This window comes from Microtus ochrogaster, unplaced genomic scaffold (assembly GCF_000317375.1).
Source record: "Microtus ochrogaster isolate Prairie Vole_2 unplaced genomic scaffold, MicOch1.0 UNK81, whole genome shotgun sequence".
NCBI lineage: Eukaryota > Metazoa > Chordata > Mammalia > Rodentia > Cricetidae > Microtus > Microtus ochrogaster.
Window position 1 is genome coordinate 346,782 of NW_004949179.1, and position 23,940 is coordinate 370,721.

General features: G+C 47.8%; 1 protein-coding gene across 5 annotated transcripts in view; it reads right to left on the reverse strand.

Annotated features, from left to right (window-relative positions):
* The window catches only part of Gatad2a (GATA zinc finger domain containing 2A), an 88,647-nt gene that overhangs the window by 46,782 nt on the left and 17,925 nt on the right, over positions 1–23,940 (reverse strand). For 2 of the 5 annotated variants that reach the window (XM_026777752.1, XM_013354976.2), the window contains exon 1: positions 16,463–16,706. The exons of 2 other annotated variants lie outside the window; for them this stretch is intronic. The gene's annotated coding sequence lies outside the window, so the exon portion shown is untranslated. Of the gene's footprint in view, positions 1–16,462; positions 16,707–23,940 lie in introns of those variants that run through there. One more of the 5 variants, XM_005370519.2, reaches the window with a different exon arrangement.

A 23,940-nucleotide genomic window follows, 5' to 3' on the forward strand; every position in this document is an offset into this window, starting at 1 on the left:
ACTACCCACATTCAAGCAAATAGTTTCCTGGGACACAGCCACAGCCAATACTCCCTCTGGCTGTGTCTTCCTAGAATGACAGAGCATAGCAGTGATGACACATGACAGAGTAAAGCCAAAAATATTGTCTCAAACAGTAATAAGAAAACCTCACCTCTACTATCACTAAGCGCTGAGGAGCTTCTCAGGAAAGAGGGAGAGGGGCCCAAGTCACAACAGCACAGAGCACCCCCAGGGAACCTGAGCGGTACCTGCTCTCCCCAGGGAACAAAACCTCATTACCCATGTCCCCAGAGAGCAGGGGCATGTTGGACTAGGCAGACTAGAGACTTGGAGAAACAGTCCCAAGAGAGCAAAGGAACCAGTGGGAAAACTGGCTGTACAGACTGTCCCCTGGCAACCTAAACTGACACTAGGGATGAGAATGGTACAGAGTCCTGCCCACCATCTCAAGTTCTGACACCCACTGGGTTAGCAGCCAGGTTGTACCTTGAGGCTGGCTCACCCAGTACTCCCCTTATCCATACTAACAAAGGCCTTGATAGAGGATGGATCATCTCTTCTAACACTGAGCCAACGCAGCCTCCCTAACGTCCCTACAGACAGACAGACAGACACACACACACACACACACACATACACACACCCCTCTCACAGTACCTTATGGTGGTCCGCATGCGTACATGCACACTCACACACATCCCGTCACAGCTCCAGTAAGCCTGCCCCTCCCCCACCACCCAGACAGCCTTTGCTCATGCCACTGCCATGAAAGAAGCCCACTCGTTCCCTCTTGCCATTTCTAATGCAAGTCGCTGTCTCTAAGCAAGCGCTCACTTCCCAACCAGCACACCCATGCTAGATTAGGTACAACAGAATGTGGCAACACAGTTGAGACCATGTTCTGCCCCCTACAACGCTGTCAGCACCCACAATGTTTCCTTCACACACTTGAAGCAAAAACAGTCATAAATACTAACTCTGTCCTTCCTTAGAATTCAAGGCTAGAAGGCAGCCACGTGGCCCCAACCCCCAGCATGAGCCTGGGCCTCCCAGAGAGCAGCTGTTGCTTCAGCCTCTCTCACAGCTGAAGGTCCCAGAGGCCCAGCCTTGAGTCTAGAAAAGCCTCCTCCCTGTGACTGCTGGGAACTCATTGCTGTCTCATTACTGGTGGCTGGCATACTGTACACACTCCCTTTTTCTTTTCTTCCCCCACAAAGCTAGAAATGGACACTAGAGTCTGTGCTCTGCATACTAGGCAAGCCGTCCCTACTGAGACCCTAACCAGCACCATCCCTTCTTACTGCGGAGGTACAGTATCCCACCCTGAACTTCCAAAAGTCATCTCATGGATCAGGAAGCAGGAACCTTCATCATACCCTCCCTTCCCTATTAGCCATTCGGAAGGTTCAAAGGTTCTCCATGACCCACAGCCCTCTGAGAGTTCGCCTCCCTCCTGGAGCCCCCTCAGGACTATGCTGCAGACCAAGTGGCAGGCCCCAGCTCCAGGCAGGACCTCCACAGGAAAACCACTACTTCTTACTTTAGCATCTGTGATTAAAGCCATTCCTCAAAATGCCTCAGCTCCCATCTGGACGTGGATGTTCTTCCCAATGTCCAAGCAGCAGGTGAGAACTGCAGAGACCTGCATGCTTAATGGTCAGAGCCCAGGGTGTCTGAGCCTCAGAAAGGTCTGAAGTGCTCAGCACTGAGATGCTCGGTATGAAAAAACTTGTCAAAGACACCTAAAAGAAATGTGACAAGAAAAAGAGGAAATGGCTTCTCTGCCAGGAATCTGTAACTGCCTAGCACCCTAGAAAACTAACTCCCCTCTTCTACCCCTTTTCCTGGCACACAACTCTCAAAAAGTTCTTAGGATTTCCAAAGTGTCCATGTCATGGAGAGGAGGCTTGCATGCTGGCTAGTGATAAGTCAGCTACCCACTCAGACCCTGGGTAAGAAGGGAAAGAGAAAGGCAGGAGGCTAATGGGTCCCCAGTACCAATAGTGCCAACAACTGTGCCTCTGTCACAAGGCTCCAGAAGCACCCACAGGCCTAGGGCTCTAGAAGCTTCCAGACAACAGGACACAGGAAGTTCCTGGAGAGTGGCTGCCTGTTGAGTCCTGAAGCTCCTTCCCAATACTGCAACACCCAAAATGGCAAGTTTCCCAGAGTTCTACCAGCTGCTGGAGGAGGGGACCTGAGAACCCTAGACAGATAGCCAGTCAAAAGAAACCCAGGAGAGTCCCACTGGGCAACTGGAAGAAGGGAGCAACGTTGAGAATAAGTTCTGGCCCTGTGGAAGCTAACACCGCCTCCAGGGAGCTGCTGTGGGCAGAGAGCTAAATTACAGGATGTCCTGCTGGTGTGTGCTGTTCAAGGGCCACTTGCTGAGGTCACTGAGGACTCAGTCTGAAATGTGGGACAGCTTCCCCTGGCTGCCCTCTACAAAATAACACCAGCATGTGTCATATGTCCAGCTATCAGATACAATGACAAGTAACTACAGGAAAAAAAAGATGAATACCTGAGATCCCCCCCCCACCCAAAGCAAGGCAGCTGAGAGAGCTCAGACACTCCCCAATAATCCCTAGTGGTTTCAGGAGCTCTAGGGTCACCCCACCAAGCTAGAGGAAGCGTATCCAGTTCCTTCCCCTCCAGGAGCTAAAACACCCCAAGGAATTTCTGTGCTCCAACACTCTACATCCTAGATGATGTCACAATAAACCTTCTATACCCATATGCATTTTTAAAAATACCCTAGCAGCTGACACAAGCCGGGTCCCTAATGTGTATGCCATAGACTCTTCCTAAACTAACACTGAAAGACAGATCCATATTCTCATAGTTATGGGTTATTTCTGAGGTCACATTTTTTGACAGTCAATGCACATAAGGTAAAATTCTTATCTTAAATTTCCCTGCTTTGGAAACAGTATGGAGGTTGTCCTGCTTCATTTCATAACCAAGCCAGGCTTATTTTGATCATTTTTAAGTGTACAGTTCAACAACATTAAAAAATGTTTACATGGGCCAATGAGAATGCTCAGCAAAGGCTGCCAAGCTTTGAACCTGAGTTCAATCTCCATGACCCACAACTCCTGAAAGATGACCTCTGAACTCCATGACCACACATGATCATGAAGTGTAAAAACATAAAAAAGTAGAAAAACAACAACACTACCATAGTATACAGAACTTGTAAAAGTGAAACTGCATGTAGTGCTTGTCCTTGCCCTAGGCTCTGGCACCATCACTGCCTTCTATCTGCAATTTTTATTCCAGGCAGCTCCTAAGTGGGAATCAGCATATGCCGGTGGTATCTGAGCCACATCACATGATTTCAAAGTTGAGCTACCTGTGTCACTGAATCCTCCAGAACCATGCAAGCACAGGGATATCACAGTGCAATGGGGAGCCTAGGACCTATCAGAATACATCCCAGACAAGCTCCAACATCAACTGCCATTCCCAGAATGCATGGCAGAAAAAGACCCAAGAAAGTTTGTGACTGGTGACCTAAGCACCTTGATTCAGAGCAAAAGTCGGGCATGGTGATGCTACCTGTCCCTGCAGCACTCATCGGAGACCTCTACAAGTTCAGAGGTACAGCCTGAAATAGAGTAAAACCTAGCCTTAAAGTTTCACTATTTTATGGATGCTTTTCCTGACTGTATGCCATGTGTGTGGCTGGTGCCCTGAGGTCAAAAGAGGGCATCACTCAGACCATCTACGACTTTGGTTATGGGCCACCAAGTATGTAGATGCTAGAACCAAACCCAGGTCTTCTGCCAAAAACAGCCATGGCTGTTGCTAAGCCACTCTCTCCAGGCCCTCTCTCAAATTAAAAATAAATTAAGTCACTGAGCGGTGGTGGTACAGCACTTGGGGAGGCAGAGGCAGGAGGATCTCTGTGAGTTCAAGACCAGCCTGGTCTACAGAGAGAATTCCAGGACAGGTTCCAAAGTCACACAGAGAAACCCTGTCTCAAAACAAAACAAAAATGATAAAAAAAAAAAAAAAAATAAAGCCAAGTACAGTGGTGCATACCTGGGAGGCTGAAATAGGATGACTGTCTCAAGAGTTCAAGGCCAGTAAGGGCTACAGAGGCCTCTATCAAAAGAAAGAGAAAGAGAGGGAAGGAAGCTGGATGTAATGGCACAGGCCCTTAACCAAAGCACTCAAGAGGTAAAACCAGTTCAAGCCAGACGCGCACAGTTGAGAACCTGAGATACTGAGACAGACAGAGAAGGGAGGGAGGGCCTGCAACGAATGACTTAGTGAACAATCAGTCAACAATTCGATCCCCAGCAACCACAGAGAACCAGGTGAGGTGCTGGTTAACCCAGCACTGGGGAGGTGGAGACTGGAAGGCTCCTTGAGGCTCACTCACTAGCCAGCAGCCAGTTAAGCCAATGGAGTTACAAGTTCAGCAAGCAAACCTGTCTCAAAGGTGAGACCCAAAAGATGACTCCGAATCAAAAGCACTAACTAGTCAAGTCTGTCACCCTGAATTTAAGTCCTGTAACCTGCATGATGGAAGGAGATCACTTAAGTCCTGTAACCTGCACGGTAGAAGGAGAACCAATATTTCTGCAAGTTGTCATCTAACCCTTCATGTGTGCAAATGTGCCCGTGCAAACATGCACATTCACACACACACACAAATATATAATTTAAAGGTTTTGTTTTTAAGTCAGAGTCTCACAATGCAGCCATAGCTGTCCTGGAACTGAGATCTGCCTGCCTCTGCCTTATGAATGCTAGGACAAAGGCAAGTGCCTTCACACCCAGCCAGAAATGTTTAAGATGAGGCAGAATTTAAAAAGACAATCATCACTGGCCTCCATGTGCATGCACAAACTATCCCACACATATCTTTACTTAAAAGTAATTTATTGATCTATTTTCAAGACAGCCCCATCAGGCCTGAAACTACTAATAGGTCAGGTTAGCTTCAAACTCACAAAGATCCATCTGTTTCTCTCTCTCCCATCGCATGTTTTATTTTTTATTGTATTTTACGTTTATAAGCCAACAGCCGTCTTTTTGTTGTTATTGTTGTTTTTTTTTTTTTTTTTTTTATAACAGGGGATTTCTCTGTAGCTTTGGAGCCTGTCCTGGAACTAGCTCTTGTAGACCAAGGCTGGCCTCGAACTCACAGAGATTCACCTGCCTCTGCCTCCCCAGTGCTGGGATTAAAGGCGTGTGCCACCACCGCCCGGACCAACCTTCATCTACAACAGATACACACAGAGAACTAAAAAGACCACAGGAATCAATTAAGGTAACACAAAGGAAACTGAGGCAAGAGAATCCAAAGTTTAAGACAGACCTGAACAGAAGGCCCTGCTTCAAGAGAAGAAAATAAATAAGGAAGAAAAGAAAACAGCTGTGTGCAGAGGACTCTCAGTGTAAGTGGTCACCAGAGCCCAGCCCAGCCCAGCCCAGCCCAGCCCAGCCCAGCCTCACTCCTATCCCAGCCTCCAAGCAGGATCCTGACAGGGACCTAGCATTCACTTACGTGCTAAGTCATTTTGACCCAAACTCCTACCTACAACCAAAACCCCTCCCCCATTTCTAAGACAGTGTCCTGGGAGGAACATCCGTCTTACTTCTCAAGCCTTCCAAAAAAGCCAAAACTCAAACCCATCTGAGAAGTTTACAAAAATTATTACAACAGCTGTTAGAATAAAATGTTTCCGAGGAATATATGTGAGCACATGTGCACACAAATAATGCCTCAGCATATGAAAGCAGGCACGAGTGTGCCATGGCATACACATAAGGTCTGAAATGGCATTAGCCTCATCTTCCACCTCAAGGCTCATGGCAGGCTAGCTGGCTGTGCACACTAGGAACCTTTCCCGTCTCCATCTCAGAACCCCATAGTGAATGCTAGGATTACAAACATTGCTCCTGCTGCAGATTCAAACTTGGGCCTCATGTTTGCTTAGCAAGTGCTTCCCCCTGAATCATCTCTCCAGCTCATGTGTGTGCTCTTAGCTGCTGAGCTATATATCTCTAGCTCCACTTCTTTCTCTTCCCCCAGCAATGAGGTCTCACATGTGCAGGTCAGAGAACAACTTACAGGTGACATTTCTCTTCTTCCACCATGGGTGTCCTAGGCATGGAATTCAGGCTGCCAGATTTGGCAGCAAGTATCTCGACCTGACAAGTCATACTAGCCCCTTCCCTGGGTCTTTCTGGAAAAGTCTCCAAAACTCAAAACACCATGGAGGGCCAAAGCAGGATGACCCTGAGTCTGAGCCCAGCTAGGGCTATTATGAAACCCTGTCTCAAAAATAAAAAGCCAGAGGACCCTAAGAAAGACATAAAAATTAAAATCCTCCAAGCTTGAACAGCCTCAGAATCTAGAACACGTGAGCTCCCAACCAGCTTTCAGGGCTCAAGTATCATACACAAGCCTCTTCCTATACCCTAGAATTTCTATAAAGTTCTTTTACCAGCTAAAGTAAGGTCTGGGTCCTTCTAATCTGCATTCACCTGTCCCGCCTACTGTTTGACAGAAAAACAGCAGGTTGTTCCTGCATGTGCAAGGGGCCTGCCATTACTTTTTATCCTAACTATCCCCACACTCTCACCTTGCACAAAGCACTATTATCTGGGGAGGAGTGCAGAATACAGAATAGACTCCAAACACACCTTCTGTAGGTCATACCCTGAGCACACAAGGGTGCAGATGGTCTCATGGGCTCACCACATGTCCACTCAGGGCAACAAAGCAAAAAAAGGCCACCGAGAGCTACGGGTTATCTCACTCACATCTAGCCTATTCAGGACCCAGGTCCCTCCACCCCTGTCAAACTACCACTTCTGTGCCCCTATTTTTCAGGACCTACTATTGGGATCTGTACTATCTTCCAGTCCCTACCCAACTGCCACCCCAAACAGACTCCCACTGTCCTTCCTATCTTAGGGCACTCAAGGGCCACCTTCCCTATCACAGGATTCCAGGGCACAGCAGAGGCAGAGCCTCTAAGAGACTCCTAACAGCTGTTAAGAACAGACCCAGCTAACCACCACCGTCTGCCCACTGTGTCTCAGGTACCTGTCCCACTTTTTATTCAGGCAGGCAAGCCCAAGGCCATGGGAACACCAATCTGCTTGTCAACCATCTTCCCTTCCCAGGCTTCCCTCACATAAGCACGCAGTCCTGTGCAGGTACACTTCAGGCTTCCTGTGTAAGTGCTCAACAATGACCCAATAGCCCAAAAACTCAGCTGGGCAGGAATTGGGGCCACCTGGTCACATCTGTGTTCCTGTCATCAACCCCAGCCTGCCAGCTATATCCACTCCCCACTATGGTGATAGAAGCCGGAGCTGCACTGTACTCCAGAACTCTAACAGTAGCTTAGGCTATGAATTTTGGCTTTTTCGTTTGTCATGTTGAACCTCAGGGGCTCACGTGTGCTAGCTAAGTACTCTATCCCCAGTCTCTGCATAAACTTAAAACAGCTCAAAAGAGGTGGGAGTGTTCTTGCCTAACAAGCACAAGGTCTTGGGTTCCTTCCATACCCCCAGTAAAAAATAACTTTTAAGCCAGGCGGTGGTGGCGCACGCCTTTAATCTCAACCTTCGGGAGGCAGAAGCAGGGGGATCTCGGTGAGTTTGAGGTCTACAGAGTGATTTCCTGGACAGCCAGGACTGTTACACAGAGAAATCCTGTCTCAAAAAACAAACAAACAAACACAACAAAACAAAAAACCTTTTAAAACAGCAAAGTGGTGCCCACGAGCAGTTCAGTCTCCTTGCTGCTTCTGCAGTAAGCCATGGTAACATATAGAAGCTCCCATCATTGCCAATAAGAAGCAGCCTCTAGGCCACCCATTCCACAAGTTCCTTCTCTGGGTCCACCTGTCCTGGTTGCTGTCCGTCTCTGGAGAGAAAACCTGCACTCACACTCCCCAAACACTCTAGCATCACAAAAGTCATTACCCAATCCCAAATCCAAGAGCCTGGCTTCCATAGGACCCCTGGAGCCTCCTCAGCTTCATCTCTCCTATGACTCTGTGAGGAGCACCCCATTAACAGGATAGTCTTTTTCAGGCATAAAGGCCATGCAAGAGGGGCAACCTGATTTGACTGGGGTAGTAACTCCAGCATGGATCAAGAGTGCAGGACACTGAGCACTCTACCAGCATCGCCCTTAGCAGAATGTGCCAATCTTGCCTCTCCCTGAACTGGCTTGGGCATTGTCAGAGCTGCTTGCTGTGGGGCTGACAGGTGCTCTGCTTGCTGCTCCCCATTACCAGGGCCAATTCTGGACCTCAAGTGTGCCTACAGTTAGGTGTAGTTACTTTCTTAATGAGACAGGGAAGTGCTGCTTAAGCTTTAAACCATCATCCACTGGATTTCTGGGACAGGAAGTCCTGAGATTCCTGAAGCAGCCCTGCATCACTTCCTCTGTGTCCTGTCCTCTAAGCAGACACCAACAATGACCTCAGGCTCAAAAGCAGACAAGGCCAGGAGAGAGGAAACTAGCCAGTGGACCTATATGAACAAACCTATTCCAGGCCAGAAAGACAGACCAACCAGATTCTCCTTCCTACTGCAAGTCAGTGGTGGGAAGTCTAGCCCTTCTGGGGTCTTAATTTCCAGTTTGTAACACAAAATTTCCTGACTCACACTGAAGTGTGGGGTTCTGCAGAGCACAGAGGAAAGTCCACAGGGGATGCTACAACTGTCTGTTGCCCAAAAAATTACTTTTTTAAAATCTCTCTCTCTCTGTCTCTGTTTCTTTCTCTTCTCTGTTTATGTATGATGTGTGTACATGTTCATGTGTACCAATACCAGTGTACATGCCAAACTGCATGTGTGGAAGTAAGGGACAACCTTAGTCTAAGTCCTCACAGTCCACCTGGAGCCAGTGTCCTGTCCAAGCGTTCACTGCTATGTACACCAGGCCAGCTAACCTTTGAGCCTCCCAGGATTCCCCTATACCCACTTCCACCTCTGTAGGAACAATAGGATTACAGGTGTGGGTTCTGTGTCCAGCCTTACTTAGGGGTTCTAGGCATCCAAATTCAGATCCTCACACCTGCTTTACCCACTGAGCTACCCCTCAGCCCCCAAGAGGTACTCTTTATTTTATCGTGGCTAGGCCCAGGGCCTCAAGCATGCTACCGCCATGAAGCGGCACCCTCAGTCTGACTGCTCCATTTCAAATGCAGCAGACTAATAAACATGATCCTACTGCTATCCACACTCAGGATTTAATACCAAAAAAAATTTCAAAATGGCCAGCAAGATGGCTAAACACAGTAAAAGTACTTACGTGCTACAGGCCTGGCAACTGAAGTCTATTCTCTGGGACCCAGTTAAAGGTGGAAACAGACATGCAGACATGCTAACAAAGTCACACATACACAATAATCAACAGATGAATGCTGTAATGCACGCCTTTAACCCCAGCACTAAGGACACAGACAGGTGAATCTCTGTGAATTCAAGGCCAGCCTGCTCTATAGAGTGAGTTCCAAGGACAGTGAGGAGTACATAGGAAGACCCTATCTCAAAAATCGAAAATAAAGAGACCAGCCTGGTCTACAGAGCTAGTTCCAGGACAGGCTCCAAAGCCACAGAGAAACCTTGTCTCGAAAAACCAAAAAAAAAAAAAAAAAAAAATCGAAAATAAATATAGCAGTTCAGGAAGTACCACCCGCTACTGAGGTCAAGCTCCCACCTCTTCCTGAGGATTCACACCAGGAGCTACTGCTATAGGTGGACAGGAGAAAGAGTGCACAAAATTTTACTGCAAAAACAAAAACAGGCTGGTGATGGCTCAGTGGTTAAAAGAACTGGCTGCTCTTGCACAGAACTCTGACCAGTTCCCTGCACCTACTTGGTGGCTCATGACCATCTACAACTCAAATTCCAGGGGAATCTCACACCCTACTGCTTCTGCAGGCACCAAATATACCAGACATTCATGCAAACAAACATAAAAATATCAATTTTTGAAAAATAATCTCCTTTTGGATACAGCAACGCACTCCTTTAATTCCAGCATTTAGGAGACAGAGGTAGATTGATCTCTATGAGTTCAAGGCCAGCCTGGTTAATATATCAAGTTCTAGGCAGCCAGAGTGATACAGTGCCTCAAACACACATGCCAACTGTCCTGGGGGGGAAGCAGAAAGCTATCAGTTCATCTACCAAGCACGTTAAGAAAAAGGCAAGCACACCAGGAACGGTACTCCAATCAATGGGCATAGGAGAACCCCAGGATAGAGTTGGCTCAAGAATCCTCTGAGGAAGTAAACCCCACCACTTACAGGATTCGATTTACTCACAAGCTGAAGCACAAGATGAGACATTGCAGAAAACCTAGGCATCCAGTCAACGACACCCAAGCCAAGTATGCCACAGGCCAAAGTGACTCAACCCATTAAATCCAATTCTTAAGACAATTTGGTTTGGCTAAACTCTCATGGTACATACCTGTGATCCCAACCTTCAGGAAGCAGAGGCAGGAGGACCACCACAAGTTCAAGTCCAGCCTGGGCTACAGTCAAAAAAACAGAAAACAGGGAACTAAATAAATGGCTTAAAAGATAAAAGGACCTGCTGCTCAGACATAAGAACCTGAGCTCAGGCCCCAGCACCATAACAAGAACATCACAGCCTCTTGCCTAACCCAATTGTGCCTTGCTGGATGCCAACCAAGCTTAAAATAAGTGAGCTCTAGGCTCAGGGAGAGAAAGACGCTTTCAAAGGGACAAGGTAGAGGATGCGCACACAGAATAGCTGTGTACATGTACACACACAAACACACATACTTTCTGATGTTATGTTTTCCTAGTCAAAACTCCAAAAGTGGCTGGAAAAAAAAAATGTTCCATCTGTGGACACAAATGAGGACAAGCACACAAGGAACTATAGCTCTGTATCTCTATCACAAAACCCATACCTAGAAACCCGAAGGACAGAAAACTAGAACTGAGCCCAGCTCACCAACTGAAGTGAGCAGTCAACTAAGGTGAGGACATGTTCCACAGTACCAATTCGAAGGCCATGGCTACAGAAGCTATGTCTGGGGCAGTGCTGGGCTAGGTCAGAAAGTACACGGGTTCCTCTTTCTTTCAGGATAGCATGACCAAACAGATGAGAATCCTGTTCCCCAAACCCCCCCATACTCAAGACTGGAAATAGCTCAAAAATTAAGAACACTGTCTGCTTTGCAGAGGACCCAGGTTCTGTTCCTAGCATCCACATAGTGGCTCACCTGTAACTCACAGTTCTCTTCTGGCCTCCACAGACACCAAAGTATGCACATGGTGCCCAAACATATATGCAGGCAAAACACTCCTACACAAAATAAAATAAATAAATCTAAAAAAAACCTCCACACCCTTGGCTTGCGGAGGGATTCTGCCATAAAGAAAACCCAGTCACATGGTAGTGTACTCCTTGGGAGCCAGATTCAGACAGGTCTCTGTAAATTAAGAGGCCAGCTGGTCTATATACTAAGTTCCAGGTCAGCCAGGGCTACACAGAGAAGCCCTGTTTCCCTCCACCCCTCCTCAAAAAAAGTGGGGGAGGGAGACCCAGCTGCTGAATCTGAGTGATTCACTAGGGAGGTTTTGGCTCCAAGGTGAGGAGAAGAGGGGAGACCCCGACTGCTGACACTTCCCACTTTCCTTAGTCATCCTAGAAAGACAAAATCCCTTGCCCACAGATGAATAAGCTGAGGCTCTGTGGTCAGGTAGGCCACCCAAGATGAAAAACAGTTAAACTAAGCAATGACAGTTATGTCTACTCAGGCAGGCTGAAGAGCTGGAGTCCCTAGTGCTCTCGGGGATCACTATGCACACACCCTGCAACACACCAGTGGCTACACTATGACAAGCACAACTGAGTAGGACCCACAGCTCCCACGGACTCATGGCAGATCTACTAGAGAAGCTACCTTAAAGCTGAGGTGCTGGGCTCTATGAGGATAGAGCCAACCTGACCATTTGGTGTTGTCAGAGAGGCCTGTGACTAGTAAAAAAAACAAAGTAAGAAAGGTGAGGGAGTTCTTCAGAGAACAGCCCAGAAGGTGACACTCCCAAGCACCTCCTCATTGTATTGGACTTTGTCTCCTTCATCTGGATGAAACATGAGGCCAGGCTGTCACACAAAGTTGAGGTGTGATCCCACAGAGCACACAGATACTGATGATCTGCTTCAGAGTGAAGGTGCTCCATACACGAGTGCACTATGGCCTGGCATCCCTACTGTACTCCACTGTGCTGAAGCCCACGTACACACTCCAGGCATGAAGAGATTGTGAACATTCCTTATCTCACTAACTCCCAACACAACCTCCCCAAGCAGAGAGAAAGTGCCTCCCCTTTTCCAGAAAAGGAGACCAAAGGGCAGTTCAGCAGCAGCCAGTCACTAGCAAGTGGAAGGCGGGACTCATACCCAGGCAGAACAGGCTAAGTTGGGCCACCCAACAGTCTAATAAGGCACTCAAAAGCACCACCTCATGTAGGCTACAGGAACAGAAAAATCAAACTAGCCAAGTGGGGGTCTAAAAGAGTCGCCAACAGCCGGGCAGTGGGGGTGCACCCCTTTAATCCCAGCACTCTGGAGACAGAGGCAGGTGGATCTCTGTAAATTTGAGGCCAGCCTGGTCTACAAGAGCTAGTTCCAGGACAGGCACCAAAGCTATAGAGAAACCCTGTCTCGAAGGGAAAAAAAAAAAAGAGTTGCCAACAAATCAAATCCTTCAAACAAATGGCCTTTGCCCTCTCCCCTACTCCTCCTAGCACTTCGCTAGTTTTGAGGACAAGAAGACTCCTGAGTCCTACAACCCCAAACCCCCACAACTCCCACCTCGACCTGCTAGAAACTTTTCTCCATTCCCCAAACCCAAGCCCAGATGGGTACTCTGGGCTCTGACATAGGCATAACCAGACCTTTAATACGAAGAATCCCTGAACTGAAACTAGAACGGAATATAATAGAAGTCCCTCAGGAGCTCACCTGGCAAACAACAAGTGCTTCTTTGAAGATGAAGACAGAAGGCTGGTGCAGCCCACAGAAGGGGCAAGAGGCCCTAGCTGGGCAACCTGAAGGCTCCCAGTCCCATCCTGAGGCTACCTATGTGTATTCTATTAAAACAAATTTCTTTGTCTTCTAAAAGACTAACCTACATTTTCACCAGACAAAAAGAGGTCACAAATACAGCCTGGAGAGCTCCAAGAGGGGAAGAGGGATGGGACTGAGCCCAACATTCTTCTGACTAAAAAGTCCTGGATCACACTGGCAGGAGTCTTCCAGGGCCCAGAATGGCACTCTTCTTCCCTGAAGCAGCACCCATGCTAACCAGGGAGCACACTCAGTCTCACACTGGCACTGACAACTTGCTCTTCTGGTTCTTAGGAGGGAACCCCAAACCGTGCTGCTCCAACACTGCACTACAACCTGTTCCACAATCTTCCCAGCTCTCTACACTGATGAGGGCAGAGAAAACAGCCCTGCTGCTCCTGTGAGGGACAGAAAACTGGAGTCCAGGCAGAGGCCCAACTCTCTGGAAGGGCTGAAAACCAAGACTTCTCAAGTTAAGATCTTAATTTTCTCCAGAAGAAACAGACAATGCTAACATTGCTGAGTGGCTTTGCTGCTTTCCCACCCACTTCCTTTCAGTTGTCTGTTCAGACCTGGAGAGGTCCTGGCCTGGCTCTGTCTGCCCCCTTTGATGAGTCCCAACTGCTCTCAGGGGAAATCCCAGCTGCCAGCCTGCCAAGCCTGTCCACAGGATGGAGTGGACAGCAGAGGGCCCACACACATGATCAACACACACTGAACAATTCCAGTCTGCCTTCAGTTAAAACACTCTCCATTCAAAAACTCCATTTTTCTTTTGATGTACTCAACCCCTACTTATCCTGTGGCCCCAAAATGGAAAAGTCCCACAAGGTCATACAGCCCTTCTCCTCTGTCCCCTCTAAGTTTTCTTAGCCCACTAATCTCACTGTACCTCTCTGAGAAGGGATTCCTAGGACAGAGCCAGAGGCACAGTATGCACACTGACATGCACTGAGTAAGTAAATCAATCTGCAAATCACTACTTGCAATGTCAGAAATTCACAGGATAAATGATGCAGAACAAGTCAGGCAGCTACTGGAGAACTGAGCATCTAAGTCTTAACAATGTGCTTTATTACTCAAATAAGGGCTGACAATTACACCAATTTTGAGGCCAGCCTTAGCTAGAGTAAGACCCCGTCTCAAAAAGAAACAAAAAAAAAAAAAAAAAACCAAACCAACATGAAATAGCTCCTTCTTGGGGGAAGAGAGTGTCAATCACACACACAACAGCTTCCAGAAAGTGGCTTCCTGAGGAGGCTTCGGACCCAAACACTGCATAGAATCGTCACCATCACAATGTGCTCCATTAGCCAGGTATGGCGGCACACCCTTTAACCCCAGCACTTGGGAGGCAGAGGTCAGCCTGGTCTACAAAGGGAGTTCCAGGACAGTCAGGACTGTTACAGAGAAACCCTGTCTCAAAACCAAATTAATAATAATCATGGAACACAATATGCTTCATCGCAGGACCTGCCAAATGACACATTAATAGAGATGACATGACACTAACAGGGCATAGTGACCAATCAGCAATGCACAATGCTCCCACTTCCTCAACTCTACTGCTTCCATGGCTACAGGCGACAACCCCTGTCCCCAAGTCTGAAACCCACATGGTGGTCCGCTGACTCCATACATTCATGAATGCAAATACACAATACTTTTTTAGTTGCTTCAGAATTTTAGGGAGCAGATGAAGAATGAGAAGTGGATGATAGTGAGTGAAGAAGAAAGCCTAGAAAACTGCTCTCAAAATCCCCACACTTAACTATTTCCTCTAGAGAACTCTGAGTCTGCAGCAACAGCCTGGTAGCTGTGCCCCTCAAAGGCCAGCTGGATTCCATTCTCCAGAGACACAGCAAGGCTGGAATGGTGTTCTTGTCACCAGATTACGCCGCCTCCATGCAGAGATACAAGGAGCTTGCCTCATGCTCTAGAGCTGGAGGGATTCTTACAAGCAGACTGGAAACAGCAGCACTCTCCAACTCTATCGCTGAGAGGAACCACAAGCCCCATCTTTGCCCACCCACTGGGGGGAGGATATGGGGGAGTGACAGGACACAACACAGCAGGGCCTTCAGAAGCTGCAACTCCTCAACTGGAAAGTAGGTATTATACACCCTTCATCAGAGGGATCACTTTTGGTACTTCCTATACTTGCAAAAGGAAACCTGGTGCTTGTACGCAGTAGGTTCTCATATCTGAGGGCCAGGTCTTAGCTACAGGCTGGAGGGTATTCAAACAGTGCTGTGGTAGAACGCAGCTTTAAAAAAAAAAAAAAAAAAAAAAGTTGTAATCTTTGAAGGGCAGGATGAGACCAGAACAAAACTGAGGCTCAGCATACAGGGATCTGTCCACAACCAGGTGTCATTTTGTGAATGAACACACACATTAACAGGGATGTGGGGAGCACTGTATACTCTAAGTATGCAAAAAGGAGTAAACGCTGTAAAGAAAATTGAAGGCTCTGGAGACTCACCTGGACTTTGTGCTAAAGAATCCAAAGCCTCAAGATAAGGGTGAACTACCTGCAGTGGGTCAGGTACATAGAACTTACAGCCTCTGCTAAACAGCAGGAACAGGGAGGAAACACGCACCCCAGGCTGCCGTACAGGTCCTAATAAGAGATCCCCATTCATTTCTGGGTCTCAGTGAGCACAGACCCATATCGGTGTCCGGCTGCGGCTGCGGCCTGCCCAGAAGCCTTTCCTTGTTGAAGTGATCAATTCCGATTCTTGGCATTAATCCTTTTAAAAGGCCAGCTGCTGCTGTCTAGTCACTGATGCCAACCCGTTCCAGGTGGAAGAAAAAAAGAAATTAATAGAGCCACCTCGTAGACCCGGAGGCAAATTTAAAGTGGAGGGCCATGAGGAAGCCAGGAACCAAGGGGGGGAAAGGGTCCCTTGGCTCCCCAGGGTCAAGCAGGAAGGGCGCGAGCCCAAGCAGGACGGGCGGGGAGTGAGGGGGGGGGCAGCCCTGCAGGCGTGGGCGCGCGGGGACTCTTATTCTGACATGGGATCTTTCGTCGTCGCCGCCGCCGCCGCCGCCGATGCCGGATTCAACGCCGCCGCTGGCCGGGACCCCCAACCTTTGCGTGGACCCTCGCCCCACACCACTCGCCCACGTGCTGCGCTCCCGCCGCCCTCGCCGGTACGGCCTCCCAGCCCGAAAAGCTCAGGAGGCAGCGAGGCGGCACAGCCACTTCCCGGGACCACGGCCCCCAGACCCACGTGCGCGGGCGGCGGGGAACTTTCCCGCGGCGCGAGCGAAGCGAACCGTAGCGCAGCTCGCCGTATGCGAACGAGCTCCCACTTTCCCGCGCCCCCGCCCCGCCTGGCCAAGTTTGCTGGGAACTTACCGGGCCGCGCGCCGACCGGGTCCGGGGGCAGAGCGCGTGTCCACAGAGCGGGGGGCGGGGGGCGCCAGCCGCGCGTGCTCGCTGCGCCTGAGGGGCCACCAGGGCCCGCGGCGCTCGCTCCACCACTCCGCCCGCCCGCGCCGCCGGCCAGATAATGCGCCCCTCGGCCGCACACATGGAGCCCGGCGCCGGCGTCACCGCCCGGGACATGCGCACCAGGTCAGCGCGCCCGGCCCGCGGCCCCCAAAACACCGGGGAGCTCTTAAAGGCGACGCCGCCCGCCCGCGCCCAGATGGGCGGGGCCCTATGAGGGGAGGGGCTCTTATGGGCGTGGCGCGTTGTGGGCGTGGTTCAGGGGCGGAGTCATGTGGGTCTCCCCGGAAGCGCCGCCCTCCCGGCCCCGCAGATCCGCGACTCAGAGCGGGTCTGCCGGGTTTTCCACTCTAACTACTGCGCGCCCCCGGGGGCCATGGTCAGCTTGGCGAGCACAGCGCTGCCGCGCCCAGGGCTGACTCACACTGACCTCGCCCAGGCCCTGTGCGGCCACCTCTGGCATTCTGAAACACGCGCCCGGAGCCTCCCGAGGCTCCCTCAGAAACTTTGGTGTAGACCTCCTGGGAGGGTGCGCTCCGCTGAGTGGTTCCCTCCCCACAGGCGCGGACAGTTCTTAAAAGAAACAATCTACCTACCGAGCCTACCCACCTCCAGACACGGAGGACCGCTGTCCCCCTCCAGTCACCCATATCTGGTCTGCCGTTTTGGAGAAAATGAATCCCCAAGAAAATAAACCTGCGCCCACACCACTCCAATAGCACCGAGGAGACAATATTTATTGGGGAGGTTATGAATCACCTAAAGCCAATTTACAATTTCAACCAGGAAAGTACAAAGTTCATAGAAAATCTATGTCAGACCAGCAACATGGCTCAGTGGGTTAAGGAGGATTACCAGCAAGCTTAATGTCCTGAGTACCATCCTAACAAGTTGTCCTCTGACACAAACATGCACTCATAAATAAATGTTAATTTAAAAAAGAAAACACACCTGCAGCAATGGCTCAATAGTTACGGGTACTGGTTACTATTGCAGAAGACCCCAACACCCATACAGCAGCTTACAACCGTCCATAACTACAGTTCTGGGGGATCTATGTCTTTTTTTTTTTTTTTTTTTTTTTTTTTTTTTTTTTTTTTTGGTTTTTCGAGACAGGGTTTCTCTGTGGCTTTGGAGCCTGTCCTGACACTAGCTTTTGTAGACCAGGCTGGTCTCGAACTCACAGAGATCCACCTGCCTCTGCCTCCCGAGTGCTGGGATTAAAGGCGTGCGCCACCATCGCCCGGGGGATCTATGTCTTCTAATCTCAAACACATACCTAGTGAACAGACATACATGCAGACAAAGCACCCATACAAATCATAAGGAATCCTTAAGAAAAGAAAGCTCAGGGCTGGAGAGTTGGCTCAGTGGTTAACAGCACCTCTTGTGAAAGACCTGAGTTCTATTCTCAGCACCTACCTGGAGGCTCCCCATCTCCTCAGGCACCAAGTGTGCATGTGGTGCACAAAAATACACACGCAGGCATACACACTCATAGACATCAAATAAGATTTTGTTTGGGTTTTGGGGGGGTTCTTTTTTTTTTTTAACTCATTCTGTAGAGCAGGCTGGCCTCAGACTCCGCCTGCTTCTGCCTCCCTAGTGCTAGGATTAAAGGCGTGTTCCATCATTTCCCAGCCAAATAAATTTTTTTAAATCTAAAAAAAAAATTAAAAAAGAAATTGAGACAGGTGGATCTCTTGAGTTCAAGGCCAGCTTTGTCTACAGATGGAGTTCCAGGACGGCCAGGGCTACACAGAGAAATCCTGTCTTGAGGTTGGGGTAAGAAAAAAAGAAAAGAAAAAAGGCTAGCATCACAAAGCAGTTGTCAATATCAGAATCACCAAAATCGACTCCTGCCATGTTCCTATTCCAGCCTTTCACCAGATTGTGCCCAGTGACCTGAACTCCTAAAAACTAAGGAAGTGCTGTGTGACATACATAACTGCAATATGCGTCCCCGCACAACTGTAACACAATCTAACAGCTTCTGTTGTGTCTCGTTGAGAAAAACATCAATGTACTTCCCACCCACGAGTGGCTCTCACGCCATATTTGAAAATTTTTCCTATGGAACAAGCTTTACAAAAAGGTTCATCCTCAACACTGCTTTCCTAAAGCCCTTCTGAATTCTCAGGAGTTCACTTGAAACACACACTTGAAACTTTGTCACTAATCTCACCCCAGACCTAAATCTTCCGAGTTTAAAACAACATCTTGCAGGGGCTCAGGAGAGGAGCATTCTGCAACTTCAAAAAGATACAAAATACACAGGACCAAACAAATGCGAGGACTAGGAGAAAGAAATGTGAGTGCTTCAACTCAAACACAGCTCTCAAACTCCACCAGCTGTATGTAGGTCATGAACCTGCAGAGCCCTCCCAGTGCAAGACTGGAGAGGCAGTATCCAGTCTTCCACCACACTCGGCACTGTCGCTCTAAGCTGCTGGGGCCACAGTGATTACTCAGATGGTGTACATTACAGCAAAACAAGCCAAAAGATACCTCACATACCTCACCTGGTTCCTATTTAATGCTAACATAATTAACTAGGAAAGGAATAAAGTTTGGTCAAGTAGGAGACCTGAAATTCCAGGCCATAGTAAGAATTCCAGAGTCTGAGCTATGAGCCTTTGTGAGTCACCAAGGTGACAAACTGTCCTGTTTAAAGAGAAGGCGGTATCAGCTGTGACATACTAATGACAGTCTTGTGGACTAGTGACAGGTGGGCTGTTCCAACTGAGAAAGTATTGAGAGGAGAGCAAAGGTGAAACAACGCAAGGTTTCCTTCTATGACAGGAGCAGAGTCAGGGGCACAAATGATGGAGCGACAGTAGGTGCAGGCCTCTTTGGGAGTCCCCTTTTGGTTTAGCTGCTTGGATGGAAGTCTCCCTGCCCCGATGCCTTGGGCTGGCTCTTTGAAACATGAGGCAATCACCTACTCACTACACTGTCCAAGTTGCAGACAACCTAATGAACAGCCATGTTTTCCTCTGCTCTCTCTGCACTAACTGAACAAACTGTTAAACACTTTCAAAACACTTCTCTAGCAGGAGCTGCAGCTCAGCAGTGGAACACTTGCCCAGCATGCCAGAAAAAAAAAAAAAAAAAAAAAAAAAAAAAAAAAAAAAAAAAAAAAAACCTTTGCTAATAATAGTCAGGCTTCCTCACACCCCATCCACTTTAAAAATAGTGTAATTATCTTTTAAATGCACTATTAAATAAACTAACATTTGAACCTGTTCCTACATAATGAAGGTACTGAGGGGGAGAAGTAAAAAAATTGGGGGCTAAATTCCATGTTCGTGTCTCCTTTTATAGCAAAAGTTAGAGCTGGCCACAGGTCCACAGCAGGCGCAGAAGCACAGGAGGAATGCACAGCAGCTGCTAGATGCTGGGATCACTGCACTTTTCTGCTTTTTTGTTGTTGTTGTTGTTGTTTTGTTGTTGTTGTTGTTTGTTTTGTTGTTATTGTTGTTTTTGTTTTTTGAGACAGAGTCTTTCCGTGTAGCCCTGGTTGTCCTGGAACTCGTTCTGTAGACAAGACTGACTTTGAATTCAGAGATTCACCTGCCTCTGCCCTCCATGTGCTGGGATTAAAGGCGTGTACCCTGCAACAACACTGAACTTTTCAATGCAAAAGTTCAAGTTTTTGGTGAAAACCATTTAAAATGCATTTGTACCTAACAGGCGAGAATTAGGAGAACATGGGTCCCAAGAGCTTCACAGGTGAGAGGCCAGCAGGAACATACTCCAAGCTGACAAATAAAAAGACAGAATGACCCCGGTTTACAGAATGCATTCCTAAGAATCAGTTGCACACCTATCACCCAGCATTCAGGAAGCAGAGCAGGAGGATCAGGAGCTCATAGCCAACTTGAGTTACAGTGAAATCCTGAGTGACTGTGTAGCCAGTGGATGAAGTCCTGAGTGACTATATATTGTTGGCATGAGCCCAGCCACATCAAGGACCCAACGTGTAGACCCACGAGAATTTGCAAAGTCTTCTCCTGGGGTGAGATTCAGAGGGATAACAAAGCCCTCCTCCAGTCCCAGTTCAAATGTTGGCAGTGTGTGCAAAAACTAGCAAGCACAGCTTCCTCCTCCAGGACAAACAGGAGACTGCTCCCCAACAGAACCTCCTCTGCAGTCTAGCTCACTCCTCCCCCTGTGCTATACATAATTATTAACATCCCGAGGTGCCAGGTAGTAGTATAAAGCAGATCAAGCACAGCCCACCTGATCCCAGCTTTTCTGTATGTGTGTCCGTGCTTTCCTCATTGTCTCACCACCGTGGTCTGATTTCCAGGACCAACACATGCAATATGATGCACCCCAGTATGAGGGAAGGAGAAGGGAAGAAGAACGAGGAGAGACTGGTAGGTTGAGGAGTCACAGAGGAAGAGCTAAGGCCCTCTCTGAGGATGTGACATTTGAGGAAGCTTCTAACAGATGAATTATCAAAAGCATTCCAGATACCGGGCAGTGGTGGCTTTAAATCCCAGCACTCAGGAGGCCGAGGTAGGCGGATCTTTGTGAGTTTGAGACCAACCTGGTCTACAGAGTGAGTTCCAGGACAGGTTCCAAAGCTACAGAGAAACCCTGTCTCAAAAAAAAAAAAAAAAAAAAAACATTCCAGGTATCTAGAAAAGCAAAGCAGCAGTCTAGGGTGAGCTATAACAAAATACCTGGAAAAAGGGGCTGAAAAGGCCAGCTTCACACTGGCAGGACCACTCATTAGGTAACGATGGATGCTTACTGCCAAGCCTGACAACCTGAGTTTAATCCCCAGGACACTACATGGTAGGAGAAAATTGACTCCTGCAATTTTAAATATGTATGTGTGTACAAAATAAATAAATATTTAAAGAAAATATTCATGGCAGGGTCAAGCTGGTGGTATTGCTCATTAATATAATAGAACTCATGCTTGGCATGGATGAAGAATTAAGTTCTATCCCCAGAATTAAGACAATAAAATTAAGGCTGTTGTTGGGACATTACAGCACATGACTGCTGTTCAGAGGCGAGAAGATCATTTAAACTCAGGAGTCTGAGAGTAGGCGATGAAACTCAGTGGGTTCAATCCTATCACCACAGATAAATAAATTCAGAGTCTGACACCAACTGGGTATAGTAGCTCACAGCTGTAATCCTGAAACTTTTCATTTCTTTTTGTTTTATATTCATGAGTATTTGTGAGAATGTACAGAAGTACATCACATGTGTAGAAGCCAAAAGAGGGTGTGTGTGCTAGCTAGTTTTATGTCAACTCAACACAAGCTAGGTTCATCTGAGTGGAGGGAAATTCAAATTGAGAAAAAGCTTCCATAAGATTGGGCTTAGGCAAATTTCTGGGGCTTTTTTTTTTTTTTTTTTTTGGTTTTTCGAGACAGGGTTTCTCTGTGGCTTTGGAGCCTGTCCTGGAACTAGCTCTGTAGAACAGGCTGGTCTCAAACTCACAGAGATCCACCTGCCTCTGCCTCCCGAGTGCTGGGATTAAAGGCGTGCGCCACCACCGCCCGGCTTCTGGGGCATTTTTTAAATTACTGATTAACAGGGAGGGCTCAGCCCATTGCAGGTGGGGTCATATCCTGGGCTGGTGGTCCTGGGTTCTATAAAAAAGTAGGCTGACAAAGCCATGGAGAGCGAGGCAGTAAGCAGCATGGCATCTGCATGAGCTCCTGACTCCAGGTTCCTGTTCTTTTTGAGTTTCTGTCCTAACTTCCATCAATGATGAACAGTAATGTGGTGGTGTAAGCCAAACAAACCCTTTCTTCTCCAGCTTGCTTTGGTTGTGGTGTTTCCTCATAGCAATAGAAGCCCATGGGATCCCCTGGGACTGCAGCTACCATGGCTGTGAGCCACCATATGGATACTGGAAAAGTATTTAAGTATTCATTTTTTCTTAACCTGCATGTATATGTCTGTATGAAGGTATCAGATCCCCAGAACTGTAGTTACAGAAAGCTGTGAGCTACCATGTAGGTGATGGGAACCAAACTCAGGTCCTCTGATTAAACTCAGTTGTCAGGCTTGGCAGTGTGCTTAACTAGTGAGCCATCTATCAAGCCCCAGCACTAAGTATTCTTAAATGCAGAACCATCTCTTCAGACCTAACCCTAGAACCTGGAAAGCTGAGGCAGGAGGACCATTGCAGGTTCCAAAACAACCTGAGTGACAGTAAGACACTGTCTCAAAAATAAAGACAAAAACAAAAACCCACACATAATGGAGTGTCCATATAAGTTCACAAGCAAAGCAGATCTGGCTCCATAGGTTTTGAGTAATTTGAGACTACTATTACCAAACAGTAGTACAAAGTCCTTACTTGTTTCTTCAGAAAATATCTAAAGGAATCAGGCAGTGGTGGTGCACACCTTTAATCCCAGCGCTCGGGAGGCAGAGGAAGGAGGACTCCTTAAAACTGAAACCAGCCTGGGATACAGAAAGACCCCTTCTCACAAAACAAAAGAAAACAAAAGCACTCTTGGGATAAGGATGAAGTCTCTGTGGTAGAACACTTGCCTCAAATGTGCAAAACCTGGCTTTGATTCTGGGCAACACAAAAGAAAATAAATTGTACCAAGTTTTCTCCTACTTTGCTTTTATTTTTTCTAACTTATTCTTATTAAACAAACAAAACCAGCAGTAGAAGCTGGGCATGATGGTGCATGCCTTTAATACCAGTACTCTGAGGCAGAAGCAGACATATCTCTGAGAGTTCAAGTTGGTCTACAGAGATCCAGGACAGCCTAGCTGTTACAAAGAGAAACCTAGCTTGAAAAAAAAAAGCACTAGAACTGCTCAGACGGCGAGTGGGTACCAATCCTTGCCACACAAGCTTGAGTTCAACCCTCAGAAGCCATGTGAAGATGAAAAGGAAAGAACCCACTGCACTAGGTTGTTCTCTGGCCTCTACATGAAAGTCATCTCACACAACATGTATTACATTCACATAATAATAATAAGTTGTTTTTTAATTAAAAAGGGGGGGGAGAAACACACTCATCAATACCCAATACCAGCTTGTGCTCTGCCTGTTGCCAGCCACCATGTCCCACTCCTGACAGTATGGAATTCCAAAGCCACCTGAGTTTATTCTGTGCATCCAGAACATGCTTTTCAGCCTCCAGGTGGCCCTGATACCGCCCCTGCTCCCACAGAATTCCCAGCAACCTCAGTGCCCTACAGGGTTAAGCACTGACTGCTCCGAAGTCTGTGTAGCCTGGAAGCACAGCTCCTGCTGTCCTCAGCTGCAGTGTACTAGCAGGCAAGGGACACCCTTTTGTGTCTACCTGTGATTTATGAAATGCCTCCTGCTATTAAGATTAGTCTCCCAAAAGTTTATAAAAGAAATGTTTTATGTAAATTAAGGGAAA